The following is a 17191-nucleotide window of genomic DNA, read 5'->3' on the forward strand; positions in this document are numbered from 1 at the left end:
CCGATGACCTGTCCCAGAGCTTCCTATACAGTTCTCCCTGTATAGCGGGGGTGTCCAGTGCGCCAGTGATATAACCTATAGGCTTACCACTGCCAGACTCGCGAACATAAACATATTATACAAACAGTGCCAGGATGCTGTTAACATTAGACATGAGCGTTGGATGAACTAGCAGCACACTTCACGATCAAATTACACAATTATCTCGATGAGCACGGATACACGTCTGGTGGGATACTGTGCGGAGCTCGCAAACTACACCAGTTATAAAAAATATATAAATATATAAATATATATATATATAAGAAGACAAATTGAAAAGGGATGGAAGACGATACTACTTGGCTGTGGAATTTTTTTTTTTAAAGAGCATCTTCAAAGTTTGTTTTTATAAACACATACAAAACTAGTTATAGGCTAAACGTCTCTCTAGATACATGCCACGGGCACGTTGACGTGTATTGTCACGAACCCTATTAAATGTTGACCTGCACAAGGAAAGCGGTCTTGGAGACGCATTGCCATTTCGCTCTGACAACACCGAGTTGGTTTTGAGTGACGTTTCTTCTCTTTTCCTCCGGTGCGATCAGTCTGCGAGCTACACCGTTTTCTAATTGATCCGTCATAAATGTCATTCCTGAACATAAGAAACTCCTGTATCGTATCATTTCGTTTCATTAATTTCGAAGCCAGAGGATCGATAAACAAGATCAATTTTTTTTGAGAGTTGAGAGAAATCAATAGACGACATATCAACCGCCACGCCGACTCCCTCAATTGAAATGAACGCAGTGAAATAACGACTAACCGACTCGGTCAGATCGGGTGAATCATTTTCAAAGACAGGGACTATCATTGGTCTCACACCAACCGAAAATAATGTCAACAGAAATACAAGCAAGTGGCTGTACATGTCAAACAACGTTTGGATTGTCAGGAATTCGCAGGTAAGACATGTTTTGTATTTTAGACATTATTTTACAAAAGTAACCAACTGTCCTTTTCTTTACGCGTCCAACCATGTAGCTCTGGTATTTCGCGTTCTTCCCATACGATCATATCTCAGCGCGGAGTGAAAGGAGTGCTTGTTGATTTATGAGAAAATGTATCAACTGCCTAAATGCACATTGTCAACGCAAACTGACTTGTATGTTAAAACGGTCAAAAATATAGTGTTGGACTGTGGCTTTTAGGGTAACCAAATTGAAAGCGCGCACTTTGCGCATAAGCGGTGTTGTGCCGGTGCGGTTATCGGAACATAGGATGCTACGTGTTGTGCAATTGGTCTACCCCATCATTTTGTCGTTAAAGTCAGTGTATTTTTGTTACTGGATTAGATGAGGACTTAGTTTATAGACGTGTGAAACACTGAGAGTTACTTTTTATTTTTTATTTGTTTCGTTGCAGTGGGTTTTGAGGCATGAGCATATAGCCTCCAATACCTGAAGTGTACATATCTACATATATGGCACCTTTGTTGTAAATACTAGATCCATTATCCCTGTAGCTTTCAACGTACTGTGTATACCTGTACATGCTGACAATGATTGCACAGAATGTTTAATGACAAGAGCATACTGATTCCAAATAGAAAAGTGTGGACTATTGTAAACTGGCAATATAATTAGAGGGAGACAGTACCACATCTGAATATTCAAACATCTTTGCAATGGTGTTCCGTGGATTTAAATTCTCTGTGTGGGGAAGATGAAACAGACAGTATTTTTTGTCAACTGCCTTTTTCTCTCTTAAGTGAACTACTCACAAGATGATTAATTAATTCTTATCAGAGAAGTGGCGGAGACAGAATCAAAGGAGTACAGTTTTGTTCAGTTCCGTATCTCTCTCTCTCGTGTGTCGCCAAGAGGAAGTCAGAGGAGAGCTATAGTCAGGTTGTATCAGCAGGAGTCAGGCGCTCTAATGGCTGGGACGACAGTGTACAGCTGCTGCAGCAACACACACACGCACACACACACACACACACACACACACACACACACGCGATATACTCCCAGTGAATGGAAGGATGCTTCTCACTCAAAATGAAAGCAGCACTATACAGAAATAACCGTCTTCCCTCAGATCTCTCTGTGTCTCGGTGTCTCTCTGTGTGTCTCTGTGTCTCTCTGTCTCTCTCGGTCTATCTCTCTGTCTGTCTGTGTCTCTCTGCGTCTCTCTGCATGTCTCTCTCTGTGTGTCTCTCTGTGTGTCTCTCTGTGGGTCTCTCTCTGTGTCTCTCTATGTGTCTCTCTGTGTCTCTCTCTGTGTCTCTCTCTGTGTCTCTGTGTGTGTCTCTCTCTGTGTCTCTCTCTGTGTCTCTGTGTGTGTCTCACTCTGTGTCTCTCTGTGTCTCTCTCTGTGTTTCTCTGTGTGTCTCTCTCTGTGTCTCTCTGTGTATCTCTCTGCATGTCTCTCTGTGTGTCTCTCTCTGTGTCTCTATGTGTGTCTCTCTGCGTGTCTCTCTGTGTCTCTCTCTGTGTTTCTCTGTGTGTCTCTCTGTGTCTCTCTGTGTGTCTCTCTGCATGTCTCTCTGTGTGTGTTTCTCTGTGTCTGTCTGTGTGTCTCTCTCTGTGTGTCTCTCTCTGTGTCTCTCTGCATGTCTCGCTGTGTGTGTTTCTCTGTGTCTCTCTGTGTCTCTCCCTGTGTCTCTCTCTGTGTCTCTCTCTGTGTCTCTGTGTATTGTGTGTGTCTCTCTCTGTGTCTATGTGTATTGTGTGTACAGTCTCGGTCTATCTCTCTGTGTCTCTCTGTCTCTCTCGGTCTATCTCTCTGTCTGTCTGTGTCTCTCTGCGTCTCTCTGCGTGTGTCTCTCTGTGTGTCTCTCTGTGTGTCTCTCTGTGGGTCTCTCTCTGTGTCTCTCTATGTGTCTCTCTCTGTGTCTCTCTCTGTGTCTCTCTGTGTATCTCTCTGCATGTCTCTCTGTGTGTCTCTCCCTGTGTCTCTATGTGTGTCTCTCTGCGTGTCTCTCTGTGTCTCTCTCTGTGTTTCTCTGTGTGTCTCTCTGTGTCTCTCTGTGTGTCTCTCTGCATGTCTCTCTGTGTGTGTTTCTCTGTGTCTCTCTGTGTGTCTCTCTCTGTGTCTCTCTCTGTGTCTCTCTGCATGTCTCGCTGTGTGTGTTTCTCTGTGTCTCTCTGTCTCTCCCTGTGTCTCTCTCTGTGTCTCTCTCTGTGTCTCTCTCTGTGTCTCTGTGTATTGTGTGTGTTTCTCTCTGTGTCTATGTTTATTGTGTGTACAGTCTCGGTCTATCTCTCTGTGTCTCTCTGTCTCTCTCGGTCTATCTCTCTGTCTGTCTGTGTCTCTCTGCGTCTCTCTGCATGTCTCTCTGTGTGTGTCTCTCTGTGTGTCTCTCTGTGTGTCTCTATGTGGGTCTCTCTCTGTGTCTCTCTATGTGTCTCTCTCTGTGTCTCTCTGTGTCTCTGTGTGTGTCTCACTCTGTGTCTCTCTGTGTCTCTCTCTGTGTTTCTCTGTGTGTCTCTCTCTGTGTCTCTCTCTGTGTCTCTCTGTGTATTGTGTGTGTGTGTGTGTTTCATGCTTGTCTGCGTTGTACAGTAATCTGAGACAGTGGTGATATGGCTCCTGATAATACAATTAGAAAGGATTAGGGCCTAGTGGACATAGTGTTGATGACATAGTGTCGATGACATAGTGTCGATGACATAGTGTCAATGACATAGTGTCGATGACATTGTGTCGATGACATTGTGTCGATGACATAGTGTCGATGACATAGTGTCGATGACATAGTGTCGATGACATAGTGTCAATGACATAGTGTCGATGACATAGTGTCAATGACATTGTGTCGATGACATTGTGTCGATGACATAGTGTCGATGACATTGTGTCGATGACATTGTGTCGATGACATAGTGTCGATGACATAGTGTCGATGACATAGTGTCGATGACATAGTGTCGATGATATTGTGTTGATGACATAGTGTTGATGACATAGTGTTGATGACATTGTGTTGATGACATAGTGTTGATGACATAGTGTTGATGACATTGTGTTGATGACAGTGTTGATGACAAAGTGTTGATGACATAGTGTTGATGACATAGTGTTGATGACATAGTGTTTATGACATAGTGTTGATGACATTGTGTTGATAACATAGTGTTGATGACATAGTGTTGATTACATAGTGTTGATGACATAGTGTTGATGACATTGTGTTGATGACATAGTGTTGATTACATAGTGTTGATGACATAGTGTTGATGACATTGTGTTGATGACATAGTGTTGATGACATTGTGTTGATGACATAGTGTTTATGACATAGTGTTGATGACATTGTGTTGATAACATAGAGTTGATGACATAGTGTTGATTACATAGTGTTGATGACATAGTGTTGATGACATTGTGTTGATGACATAGTGTTTATGACATAGTGTTGATGACATTGTGTTGATGACATAGTGTTGATGACATAGTGTTGATGACATTGTGTTGATGACAGTGTTGATGACAAAGTGTTGATGATATTGTGTTGATGACATAGTGTTGATGACATAGTGTTGATGACATAGTGTTGATGACATAGTGTTTATGACATAGTGTTGATGACATTGTGTTGATAACATAGTGTTGATGACATAGTGTTGATTACATAGTGTTGATTACATAGTGTTGATGACATAGTGTTGATGACATTGTGTTGATGACATAGTGTTTATGACATAGTGTTGATGACATTGTGTTGATGACATAGTGTTGATGACATAGTGTTGATGACAGTGTTGATGACATAGTGTTGATGATATTGTGTTGATGACATAGTGTTGATGACATAGTGTTTATGACATAGTGTTGATGACATAGTGTTGATGACATTGTGTTGATGACATAGTGTTGATGATATTGTGTTGATGACATAGTGTTGATGACATAGTGTTGATTACATAGTGTTGATGACATAGTGTTGATGACATAGTGTTGATGACATTGTCTTGATGACATAGTGTTGATGACATAGTGTTGATGACATAGTGTTGATGACATTGTGTTGATGACATTGTGTTGATGACATAGTGTTTATGACATAGTGTTGATGACATTGTGTTGATGACATAGTGTTGATGACATAGTGTTGATGACAGTGTTGATGACATAGTGTTTATGACATAGTGTTGATGACATAGTGTTGATGACATTGTGTTTATGACATAGTGTTGATGACATAGTGTTGATGACATTGTGTTGATGACAGTGTTGATGACATAGTGTTGATGATATTGTGTTGATGACATAATGTTGATGACATAGTGTTGATGACATAGTGTTGATGACATTGTGTTGATGACATTGTGTTGATGACATTATGTTGATGACATTGTGTTGATGACATTGTGTTGATGATATTGTGTTGATGACAGTGTTGATGACATAGTGTTGATGACATTGTGTTGATGACATAATGTTGATGACATAGTGTTGATGACATTGTGTTGATGACATAGTGTTGATGACATAGTGTTGATGATATTGTGTAGATGACATAGTGTTGATGACATAGTGTTGATGATATTGTGTTGATGACATTGTGTTGATGACATTGTGTTGATGACGGTAGTAGTTATCAATAGGATCAATCTACAGTACAGTCCCCATTCCATTACACACATCTGTGTTGGTTAATAACAGGTAAAATCATACTGTAGAACTACAGTAGTATTTTAATAAGGGGATAGGAGAGCAGTAAGAGAACCATTTATGAAGACGATTCATGTGCTTGATTCAGGTTCTTTACCAATGGCATAGGAGCAGTACATATAACCGTTTAAGATGAAGATGATTCATGAAGAATTGTGTTTAGAATAACAGCTGCAACACAACACTCGTCGAGCTCTACTTCTTTTTCTTCTTCATGCTCTTATTCTTCTTCTCTAGTCTAGCTCTTATTCTTCTTCTCTCTAGTCTAGCTCTTCTTCTTCTCTCGTCAAGCTCTTCATCTTCTTCTCTAGTCTAGCTCTTCTTCTTCTTCTTTTTCTCTAGTCTAGCACTTCTTCTTTTCTAGTCTAGCTCTTCTTCTTTTCTAGTCTAGCTCTTCTTCTTCTCTAGTCTAGCTCTTCTTCTTCACTAGTCTAGATATTCTTCTTATCGAGTCTAGCTCTTCTTCTTCTTCCTCTCTAGTCTAGATCATCATCTTCATCTTCTTCTCTAGTCTAGCTCTTCTTCTTCACTAGTCTAGATATTCTTCTTATCGAGTCTAGCTCTTCTTCTTCTTCCTCTCTAGTCTAGATCATCATCTTCATCTTCTTCACTTGTCTAGCTCTTCTTATTCACTGGTCTAGCTCTTCTTCTTCTTCACTAGTCTTGCTCTTCTTCTTCACTAGTCTATCTCTTCTTCTTCTTCAATAGTCTCGCACTTCTTCTTCATCACTAGTCTAGCTCCTCTTTTTCTCTAGTCTAACTCTTCTTCTTCACCAGTCTAGCTCTTCTTCTTCACTTGTCCAGCACTTCTTCTTATTCTTCTCTAGTCTAGTGCTTCTTCTTCACTAGTCTATCTCTTCTTCTTCTTCAATAGTCTCGCACTTCTTCTTCATCACTAGTCTAGCTCCTCTTTTTCTCTAGTCTAACTCTTCTTCACCAGTCTAGCTCTTCTTCTTCTTTTCCAGCACTTCTTCTTATTCTTCTCTAGTCTAGCTCTTCTTCTTCACTTCTTCTTCTTCTTCTCTAGATCTTCTTCTTCACTAGTCTAGCTCTTCTTCACTAGTCTATTTCTTCTTCTTCTCTAGTCTAGATCTTCTTCTTATCGAGTCTAGCTCTTCTTCTTCACTAGTCTAGATCTTCTTCTTCACTAGTCCAGCTCTTCTTCTTCTTCTTCTTCTTCTTCTCTAGTCTAGCTCTTCTTCTTCTTCAATAGTCTCGCACTTCTTCTTCATCACTAGTCTAGCTCCTCTTTTTCTCTAGTCTAACTCTTCTTCTTCACCAGTCTAGCTCTTCTTCTTCACTTGTCCAGCACTTCTTCTTATTCTTCTCTAGTCTAGTGCTTCTTCTTCACTAGTCTAGCGCTTCTTCTTCTTCTCTAGATCTTCTTCTTCACTAGTCTAGATCTTCTTCTTTCTAGTCTAGCTCTTCTTCTTCTTCTTCTTCTAGTCTAGCTCTTCTTCTTCACTAGTCTAGATCTTCTTCTTCACTAGTCTAGCTCTTCTTCTTCTTCTTCTTCTTCTTGAGTCTAGCTCTTCTTCTTCAATAGTCTAGATCTTCTTCTTCACTAGTCCAGCCCTTCTTCTTCTTCTTCTTCTTCTTCTTCCTTCTTCTTCTTCTTCTCTAGTCCAGCTCTTCTTCTTCTTCACTAGTCTAGCTCTTCTTCTTCTCTAGTCTAGCTCTTCTTCTTCACTAGTCTAGAGCTTCTTCTTCACTAGTCTAGATCTTTTTCTTCACTAGTCTAGCTTCTTCTTCTTCCTCTGCTTCTTCTTCTCTAGTCCAGCTCTTCTTCTTCTTCTCAAGTCTAGCTCTTCCTCTTCTTTCTTCTTCTCTAGTCTAGCTCCTCCTCTTCTCTAGTCTAGCTCTTCCTCTTTTTCTCTAGTCTCGCTATTCTTCTTCTCTAGTCTAGCTCTTCTTCTTCTTCCTCTTATTCTTCACTAGTCTAGCTCTTCTTCTTCTTCTTCCTCTTCTTCTTCTCTAGTCCAGCTCTTCTTCTTCTTCTTCCTCTTATTCTTCACTAGTCTAGCTCTTCTTCTTCTTCTTCCTATTCTTCTTCTTCACTAGTCCAGCTCTTCTTCTTCTTCTTCTTCTTCTTCCTCTTCTTCTTCTCTAGTACAGCTCTTCTTCTTCTTCCTCTTCTTCTTCTCTAGTCCAGCTCTTCTTCTTCTTCTTCTTCTTCTCTAGTCTAGATCTTCTTCTTCTTATCTAGTCTAGATCATCATCTTCTTCTTCTTCTTCTCTAGTCTAGATCTTCTTCTTCTTCTCTAGTCTAGCTCTTCTTCTTCTCTAGTCTAGCTCTTCTTCTTCACTAGTCTAGATATTCTTCTTATCAAGTCTAGCTCTTCTTCTTCTTCTTCCTCTCTAGTCTGGATCATCATCTTCTTCTTCACTAGTCTAGCTCTTCTTATTCACTGGTCTAGCTCTTCTTCTTCTCCACTAGTCTTGCTCTTCTTCTTCACTAGTCTATCTCTTCTTCTTCTTCAATAGTCTTGCACTTCTTCTTCATCACTAGTCTAGCTCCTCTTTTTCTCTAGTCTAGCTCTTCTTCTTCACCAGTCTAGCTCTTCTTCTTCACTTGTCCAGCACTTCTTCTTATCCTTCTCTAGTCTAGTGCTTCTTCTTCACTAGTCTAGCGCTTCTTCTTCTACTCTAGATCTTCTTCTTCACTAGTCTAGATCTTCTTCTTCACTAGTCTAGCTCTTCTTCTTCTTCTTCACTAGTCTAGCTCTTCTTCTTCACTAGTCTAGATCTTCTTCTTCACTAGTCTAGCTCTTCTTCTTCTTCTTCTCGAGTCTAGCTCTTCTTCTTCACTAGTCTAGATCTTCTTCTTCACTAGTCCAGCTCTTCTTCTTCTTCTTCTTCTTCTTCTTCTCTAGTCCAGCTCTTCTTCTTCTTCTTCTTCTTCTTCTTCTTCTTCTCTAGTCCAGCTCTTCTTCTTCTTCTTCTTCTTCTCTAGTCTAGCTCTTCCTCTTCTTTCTTCTTCTCTAGTCTAGCTCCTCCTCTTCTTTAGTCTAGCTCTTCCTCTTTTTCTCTAGTCTAGCTCTTCTTCTTCTCTAGTCTAGCCCTTCTTCTTCACTAGTCTAGCTCTTCTTCTTCTTCTCTAGTCTAGATCGTCTTCTTCTCTAGTCTAGCTCTTCTTCTTCGCTAGTCTAGCTCTTCTTCTTCGCTAGTCTAGCTCTTCTTCTTCGCTAGTCTAGCTCTTCTTCTTCGCTAGTCTAGCTCTTTTTCTTTAGTCCAGCTCTTCTTCTTCACTAGTCTAGCTCTTCTTCTTCACTAGTCTAGGTCTTTTCTTTAGTCCAGCCCTTCTTCTTCTTTAGTCTAGCGCTTCTTCTTCACTAGTCTAGCGCTTCTTCTTCTTCTCTAGTCTAGCTCTTCTTCTTCACCTGTCTAGCGCATGTATTATATCTTACCATTGTGTCACAGCTTCATGGTAGAATACTGATTGCTCAGTCATAGCCAGAGAGAGAAAGAATTTAGCTGTCTGTTTTCATAGTCATGGCAGCAGGATAAAGCAGGCCTGGAAAAACAGCCCTGACCGATAAGACACGTCGGTATTCCAATGCATCTTCAACGGCTGGCCTTGGGGCTGGGCTGATAATGCCTGCCCTCGCTTGCTGAGGTCAGTTGCTTGATTGGCAGCAGGCTGACACAAGGAAATGTTTCCTGGTTGGCTGCTGCCTGCTGTCTAATAGGGTTGTATCCCGAAGCACACGGCAGCCCTGTATCAATATGCATCAGCCCTGCCAGTGGAGTGTAGAGGGTGAGTGGCCATAGCCCCACTTGTACCGGCGACATGCTGCTTACAGGTGGAGGTGGAAGCTACTGTGTTCTCATCAGCCACCATCTACCCCCAGGGCCATGTCAGAAAACACAACAGCACCCAGGCTACACAAACAGAGCATTCGGAAAGTTTTCAAACCCCTAGACATTTTCCACATTTTGTTGCGTTACAGCCTTATTCAACAAAAACAAAAATGTATCTACACAATATACTCCATAATGACAAAGCAAAAACAAGTTATTTTACATTTTGGCATATTTTTTCAAAATAAAAACTGAAATATCACATTTAATTAAATATTCAGCACCTTTACTCAGTACTTTTTTGAAGCACCTTTGGCAGTGATTACAGCCTAGAGTCTTCTTGGGTATGACGCTACAAGCTTGTCACACCTGTATTTGGGGAGTTTCTCCCATTCTTCTCTACAGAACCTCTCAAGCTCTGTCAGGTTTGACGGTGAGCGTTGCTGCATAGCTATTTTCAGGTCTATCTAGAGATGTTTGATTGGGTTCAAGTCCGGGCACTGGCTGGGCCACTCAAGGACATTCAGAGACTTATCCCAAAGCCACTCCTGCGTTGTCTTGGCTGTGTGCTTAGGGTCATTGTCCTGTTGGAAGGTGAACCTTCGCCCCAGTCAGAGGTCCTGAGGGCTCTGGAGAAGGTTTTCACCAAGGATCTCGCTGTACTTTGATCTGTTCATCTTTGCCTCGATCCTGCCCAGGATCTGCGGCTGAAAACATCCCCACAGCATAATGCTGCCACCACCATGCTTCACCGTAGGGATGGTGCCACCACCATGCTTCACCGTAGGGATGGTGCCACCACCATGCTTCACCGTAGGGATGGTGCCACCACCATGCTTCACCGTAGGGATGGTGCCACCACCATGCTTCACCGTAGGGATGGTGCCACCACCATGCTTCACCATAGGGATGGTGCCACCACCATGCTTCACCGTAGGGATGGTGCCACCACCATGCTTCACCGTAGGGATGACGCCACCACCATGCTTCACCGTAGGGATGGTGCCACCACCATGCTTCACCGTAGGGATGACGCCAGGTTTCCTCCAGACGTGACACTTGGCATTCAGGCCAAAGAGGTCAATCTTGGTTTCCTCAGATCAGAGAATCTTGTTTCTCTTGGTCTGAGAGTCTTTAGGAGTAGGGATGGTAAACTCCAAGCGGGCTGTCATGTGCCTTTTACTGAATAGTGGCTTCTGCCTGACCACTCTACCATAAAGGCCTGATTGGTGGAGAGCTGCAGAGATGGTTGCTTTCTGGAAGGTTCTCCCATCTCCACAGAGGAACTCTGGAGATCTGTCAAAGTGACCATTGGGTTCTTGGTCACCTCCCTATATAGACAGCTGTGTGCCTTTCCAAATCATGTCCAATCAATTTAATTTACCACAGGTGGACTCCAATCAAGTTGTAGAAACATCTCAAGGATGATCAATGAAAACAGGATGCACCTGAGCTCAATTTCAAGACTCATATTAAAGGGTCTGAACACTTATGCAATTAAGGTATTTCTGGGCTTTGTCATTATGGGGTATTGTGTGTAGATTGCTGTGCTTTTTGGTCTGTCTATCTCCCGCTCTGTCTCCAGCTCTGTCTCCCGCTCTGTCTCCCGCTCTGTCTCCCGCTCTGTCTCCCGCTCTGTCTCCAGCTCTGTCGCCAGCTCCTGTCTCCAGCTCCTGTCTCCAGCTCCTGTCTCTCTCTGCCTCCCGCTCTGTCTCTCGCTCTGTCTCCCGCTCTGTCTCCCGCTCTGTCTCTCTCTGCCTCCCGCTCTGTCTCCAGCTCTGTCTCCCGCTCTGTCTCCCGCTCTGTCTCCAGCTCCTGTCTCGCTCTGCCTCACGCTCTGTCTCCCGCTCTGCCTCCCGCTCTGCCTCCCGCTCTGTCTCCCCCGCTCTGTCTCCCTCTGCCTCCCGCTCTGTCTCCCGCTCTGTTTCTCTCTGTCTGAACCCGCTCTGCCTCCCGCTCTGCCTCCCGCTCTGTCTCCCGCTCTGTCTCCCGCTCTGTCTCCCTCTGCCTCCCGCTTGTCTCGGTCTGTCTCCCGCTCTGTTTCTCCTGTCTGCCTCCCGCTCTGCCTCCCCTCTGTCTCCCGCTCTGTTTCTCTCTGTCAGCTCTGTCTCCCGCCCTGTCTCCCGCCCTGTCTCCCGCCCTGTCTCCCGCCCTGTCTCCCACCCTGTATCCCGCCCTGTCTCCCGCCCTGTCTCCCGCCCTGTCTCCCGACCTGTCTCCCACCCTGTATCCCGCCCTGTCTCCCGCCCTGTCTCCCGCCCTGTCTCCCGACCTGTCTCCCGCCCTGTCTCCCGCTCTGGCTCCCGCTCTGTTTCTCTCTGTCTCCCGCTCTGTCTCCAGCTCTGTCTCTCGCTCTGTTTCTCTCTGCCTCCCTCTCTGTCTCTCTCTGTCTCCAGCTCTGCCTCCCGCTCTGTCTCCAGCTCTGCCTCCCGCTCTGCCTCCCGCTCTGTCTCGCTCTGTCTCCCGCTCTGTTTCTCTCTGTCTGCCTCCCGCTCTGCCTCCCCCTCTGTCTCCCGCTCTGTTTCTCTCTGTCTCCCTCTCTGTCTCCCGCCCTGTCTCCCGCCCTGTCTCCTGCCTGCCTCCCGCTCTGTCTCGCTCTGTCTCCCGCTCTGTTTCTCTCTGTCTGCCTCCCGCTCTGCCTCCCGCTCTGCCTCCCGCTCTGTCTCCCGCTCTGTCTCCCGCTCTGTCTCCCTCTGCCTCCCGCTCTGTCTCGCTCTGTCTCCCGCTCTGTTTCTCTCTGTCTGCCTCCCGCTCTGCCTCCCCCTCTGTCTCCCGCTCTGTTTCTCTCTGTCTCCCTCTCTGTCTCCCGCCCTGTCTCCCGCCCTGTCTCCCGCCCTGTCTCCCGCCCTGTCTCCCACCCTGTATCCCGCCCTGTCTCCCGCCCTGTCTCCCGCCCTGTCTCCCGCCCTGTATCCCGCCCTGTCTCCCGCTCTGTCTCCCCCTGCTCTGTCTCCCGCTCTGTCTCCAGCTCTGTCTCTCGCTCTGTTTCTCTCTGCCTCCCTCTCTGTCTCTCTCTGTCTCCAGCTCTGCCTCCCGCTCTGCCTCCCGCTCTGCCTCCCGCTCTGCCTCCCGCTCTGCCTCCCGCTCTGCCTCCCGCTCTGCCTCCCGCTCTGCCTCCCGCTCTGCCTCCCGCTCTGTCCTGGGAGGTAATAGAATGGAGATAAAGTTGATGTCAATGGATAGTTCTGTAAGACACACAAACACACACACTTCATGTGAACTGACATGTGTCCTAAATATAGAACTCAGGAATGAGTTTCTCTCTTCCAGAAGACACACACACACACACACACACGTCGATGGTTAACTCTGTAACACTTCTATAGCAGTTGATCGGAGTTACAATGACAGAAGTATAGCTACCACTGAGTATGAATGGGTTTTTAGATGTGTGAAAAGGGAGGTCTGGCCTGATGGGATGGGATGCCTGGATCCTGCCAGTAGACCAATCCGTCTCCAAAATGTCTCCCTCTCTTCTTTAGACCAGAGCCCTATTCCCTACAGAGTTCATTGCTTTAGACCAGAGCCCTATTCCCTACAGTTCATTGCTTTAGACCAGAGCCCTATTCCCTACAGAGTTCATTGCTTTAGACCAGAGCCCTATTCCCTACAGAGTTCATTGCTTTAGACCAGAGCCCTATTCCCTACAGAGTGCACTTCTTTAAACCAGAGCCCTATTCCATACAGAGTGCACTTCTTTAAACCAGAGCCCTATTCCATACAGAGTGCACTGCTTTAGACCAGAGCCCTATTCCCTACAGAGTGCACTTCTTTAGACCAGAGCCCTATTCCATACAGAGTGCACTGCTTTAGACCAGAGCCCTATTCCCTACAGAGTGCACTTCTTTAGACCAGAGCCCTATTCCATACAGAGTGCACTTCTTTAGACCAGAGCCCTATTCCCTACAGAGTGCACTTCTTTAGACCAGAGCCCTATTCCATACAGAGTGCACTGCTTTAGACCAGAGCCCTATTCCCTACAGAGTGCACTTCTTTAGACCAGAGCCCTATTCCATACAGAGTGCACTGCTTTAGACCAGAGCCCTATTCCCTACAGATTCTTTAGACCAGAGCCCTATTCCCTACAGAGTGCACTTCTTTAGACCAGAGCCCTATTCCCTACAGAGTGCACTTCTTTAGACCAGAGCCCTATTCCCTACAGAGTGCACTTCTTTAGACCAGAGCCCTATTCCATACAGAGTGCACTTCTTTAGACCAGAGCCCTATTCCATACAGAGTGCACTGCTTTAGACCAGAGCCCTATTCCATACAGAGTGCACTGCTTTAGACCAGAGCCCTATTCCCTACAGAGTGCACTTCTTTAGACCAGAGCCATATTCCCTACAGAGTGCACTTCTTTAGACCAGAGCCCTATTTACAGAGTGCCTTCTTTAGACCAGATCCCTATTCCCTACAGAGTGCACTTCTTTAGACCAGATGATTCCCTACAGAGGACTTTAGACCAGAGCCCTATTCCCTTCTGAAAGGAAACCATGATGATGAGGAGGAAGAGGGAGACATGCTGATGAGGAGGAAGAGGGAACCAAGATGATGAGGAGGAAGAGGGAGACATGCTGATGGGGAGGAAGAGGGAACCAAGATGATGAGGAGGAAGAGGGAACCAAGATGATGAGGAGGAAGAGGGAGGCATGCTGATGAGGAGGAAGAGGGAACCAAGATGATGAGGAGGAAGAGGGAACCAAGATGACGAGGAGGAAGATTGAGACATGCTGATGAGGAGGAAGAGGGAACCAAGATGATGAGGAGGAAGAGGGAGACATGCTGATGAGGAGGAAGAGGGAGACATGATGATGAGGAGGAAGAGAATAGGACAGTAGACCGATGAAAAATGGGACAGTAGACCAAATAAAGAATGGGACAGCAGGCCAAAGAAATAATGGGACAGCAGGCCTGAAGAAAGAATGGGACAGTGGACTCAGGAAAGAATGGAACAGTAGATTGAAGAAAGAATGGGACAGTAGACTGAAGAAAGAATGGGACAGTAGACAGAAGAAAGAATGGGACAGTAGACCGAAGAAAGAATGGGACAGTAGACAGAAGAAAGAATGGGACAGTAGACAGAAGAAAGAATGGGACAGTAGACCAAAGAAAGAATGGGACAGTAGACCGAAGAAAGAATGGGACAGTAGACTGAAGAAAGAATGGGACAGTAGACAGAAGAAAGAATGGGACAGTAGACCAAAGATAGAATGGGACAGTGGACCAAAGAAAGAATGGGACAGTAGACCAAAGAAAGAATGGGACAGTAGACCAAAGAAAGAATGGGACAGTAGACCGAAGAAAGAATAACATGGGACAAAGCATGTGTCTAGAGACTGGTATAAAGGTAGTGTCAGAAAGGAAGGAATGAGGCATAACAACACCAGCAAGGCGAGACAAAGCTAATCCATGAGGGACCCCTGAGGAGCGTGTTGTGTTCAGGCATGCCCCAGTGCATCCTGGGAGCACCGACCTGCTGGTTTATTCATGGGGGGTGAACTATGTCGAACCCAGTGAGGGGAGGAGAGTGAGAGGAGCGAGGGGAGAGGGGGAGGTGTGGAGATGAGGAAAGGAGAAGAGGTTAGAGGGAAGTTGCAAGCCACTGGCTTGGAAAACCAATGGCACAGAATGATGTATCACCTGGGGTTTGGAGGTTACTGAAGACAGCATCCATCCAGGAGAGAGGAGCCACTTAGGTCCCTAAGCCGAGAGAGAGAGTAGGAGAGGGAAAGAGAGAGAGAGAGAGAGAGAGAGAGAGAGAGAGATGGGGGCAGGGACAATAGGAGAGCCACTTGGGACTGAAAACCAATAGAGCAAGAAAGGGAGGGATAGTGAGCTGGTAGTGTTCCCAGACTGTAGTGAATGGGACATGGATGAAACCCTGGATTTAGAAGGTCACTGGAAATATTATCCATCTTCTCCTTCGGTGATCATTTTACAGTGACTGGCTTCTCCTGTTCCTTGCAGCCAGCCAGCCAAGCAGGCCAGGCCCGACCTGCCCCACATTCCCTTACTTCACCATCTCCCATCTGGCTATAACAGCTACATCACGGTACGCATTGCCAACATGGTATAATTTTTATTTTTTTATTTTTTAGCTTTCACAGAAAGTGAAAAGATAAGCGTCCTTGACACGTAAATCAATACATTGCAATAAATGCTAAATTGTGGAAGAACACGTTTTTGCCCCACATCACCTCTGTATTGGTTTTTTGAACCCTAGTTTTCACAGCATTAGACCTCATTCTCAGTATTAATGATTGTGTTGCTTCTCATTGGCCAGTAGCTTGATATTTGTGACTTGCAAAAACACTGTATTTTAGTGATCCAGACAGACAGGGAGGTCAATGAGTCAACACCACTGGAAATAATCAGCACTTTATTAGATTACATGCAATCAGATTAATCAAATTATGGTTAGTAGGTGCAAGGCCCACTGCAACACTCATAGCGCATACACAAATCAAATCACATTTGCCACCACACACACACACACACACACACACACCATCTCCCTGGATAGCTACAGTACAGGTGGCGCTATCGCCTAGGTTACCTGTGCACAGTATGGATATCGAAGCCCATCGATGACAACAACATAATTCTAAGAATAAACAGGCCCAGACTGGAGCATACACAGAGTGGACAAAATATTAAGAACACCTGCTCTTTCCAGGACATGGACTGACCAGGTGAATCCAGGTGAAAGCTATGGTCCCTTATTGATGTCACTTGTTAAATCCACTTCAATCAGTGTGGATGAAGGGGGAAGAGACAGGTTAAAGAATGATTTTTTTAAGCTTTGAGATAATTGAAACATGGACTGTGTATGTGTGCCAGTCAGAGGGTGTATGGGCCAGACAAAAAAATTACTGAAGTGCCTTTGAATGGGGTATGGTAGTAGGTGACAGGTGCACCGGTGTGAGTGTGTCGAGAACTGCATCGGTTTAGCAGATAATAAGAAAAGGTTATCAGTATTTACCTGACGAAGAGAGAAGGAATATAATATATATTATTTCCTGGAAACTCATTCAACTATCTTAAATGAAGTTAAAGAAGGAAGAAGGACTGGCGGGCAGAAATATAAACCACTGTTCAAAGTTTTGGGGTCACTTAGAAAAGTATATATATTTTTTTTTAAGAAAAGCTAATTTCTGATCAATTTTATGTTATTTTAATGGTCAAATAAAATGTGTTTTTCTTTCAAAAACAAGGACATTTCTAAGTGACCCCGACATTTTTGAACGGCAGTGTGTGTGCCAGGAAGAACACTTCCCACCATGACGATCTAAATTATATTCAATGAATTAATCTGATGAATGTTGTCAGAGGTACAGACGCATACAAATAAAATATACACACGTTTAAATGCTTACGTTTAAACACAGAGAGACATAATTGTAAATCATATACGGTTAACTTCCCAAGTGACAGAAACACCAACAGGAAGGGTCATTAACAGGACGTCAGGCCACCACGATCCAGAACCGTTTCAATACGCCACCGATTCTACAAGTGTCCGGACTTCTATAGGAGGGATGCGACACCATTCTTCCACAGGAAATGGCGGAGTTTGGTGTTTCGTTGGTGGTGGTGGTGGAAAACGCTCCAGGATCTCCCACGAGTCAATTGGGTTGAGATCTGAGGTGTAATTCTTTACTGAAACCATTTTCTGTTTTAAGAACCGAACCAAAGCAAACGGAAACGGAATTGCGAGGGACCTACCTGA

At 44.8% G+C, this 17191-nt stretch overlaps 1 protein-coding gene across 1 annotated transcript in view; it reads left to right on the plus strand.

The window, feature by feature from the left end:
• Positions 1 to 590: 590 nt before the first annotated feature.
• LOC135506258 (synapse differentiation-inducing gene protein 1-like) overlaps positions 591 to 17191 on the plus strand; it is a 110778-nt gene continuing 94177 nt past the window's right edge. The window contains exon 1 of the mRNA XM_064925779.1: positions 591 to 947. The gene's annotated coding sequence lies outside the window, so the exon portion shown is untranslated. The remainder of the gene's footprint in view (positions 948 to 17191) is intronic.

The sequence above is a fragment of the Oncorhynchus masou genome, chromosome 19 (genome assembly GCF_036934945.1).
Source record: "Oncorhynchus masou masou isolate Uvic2021 chromosome 19, UVic_Omas_1.1, whole genome shotgun sequence".
Taxonomy (NCBI): Eukaryota; Metazoa; Chordata; class Actinopteri; order Salmoniformes; family Salmonidae; genus Oncorhynchus; species Oncorhynchus masou.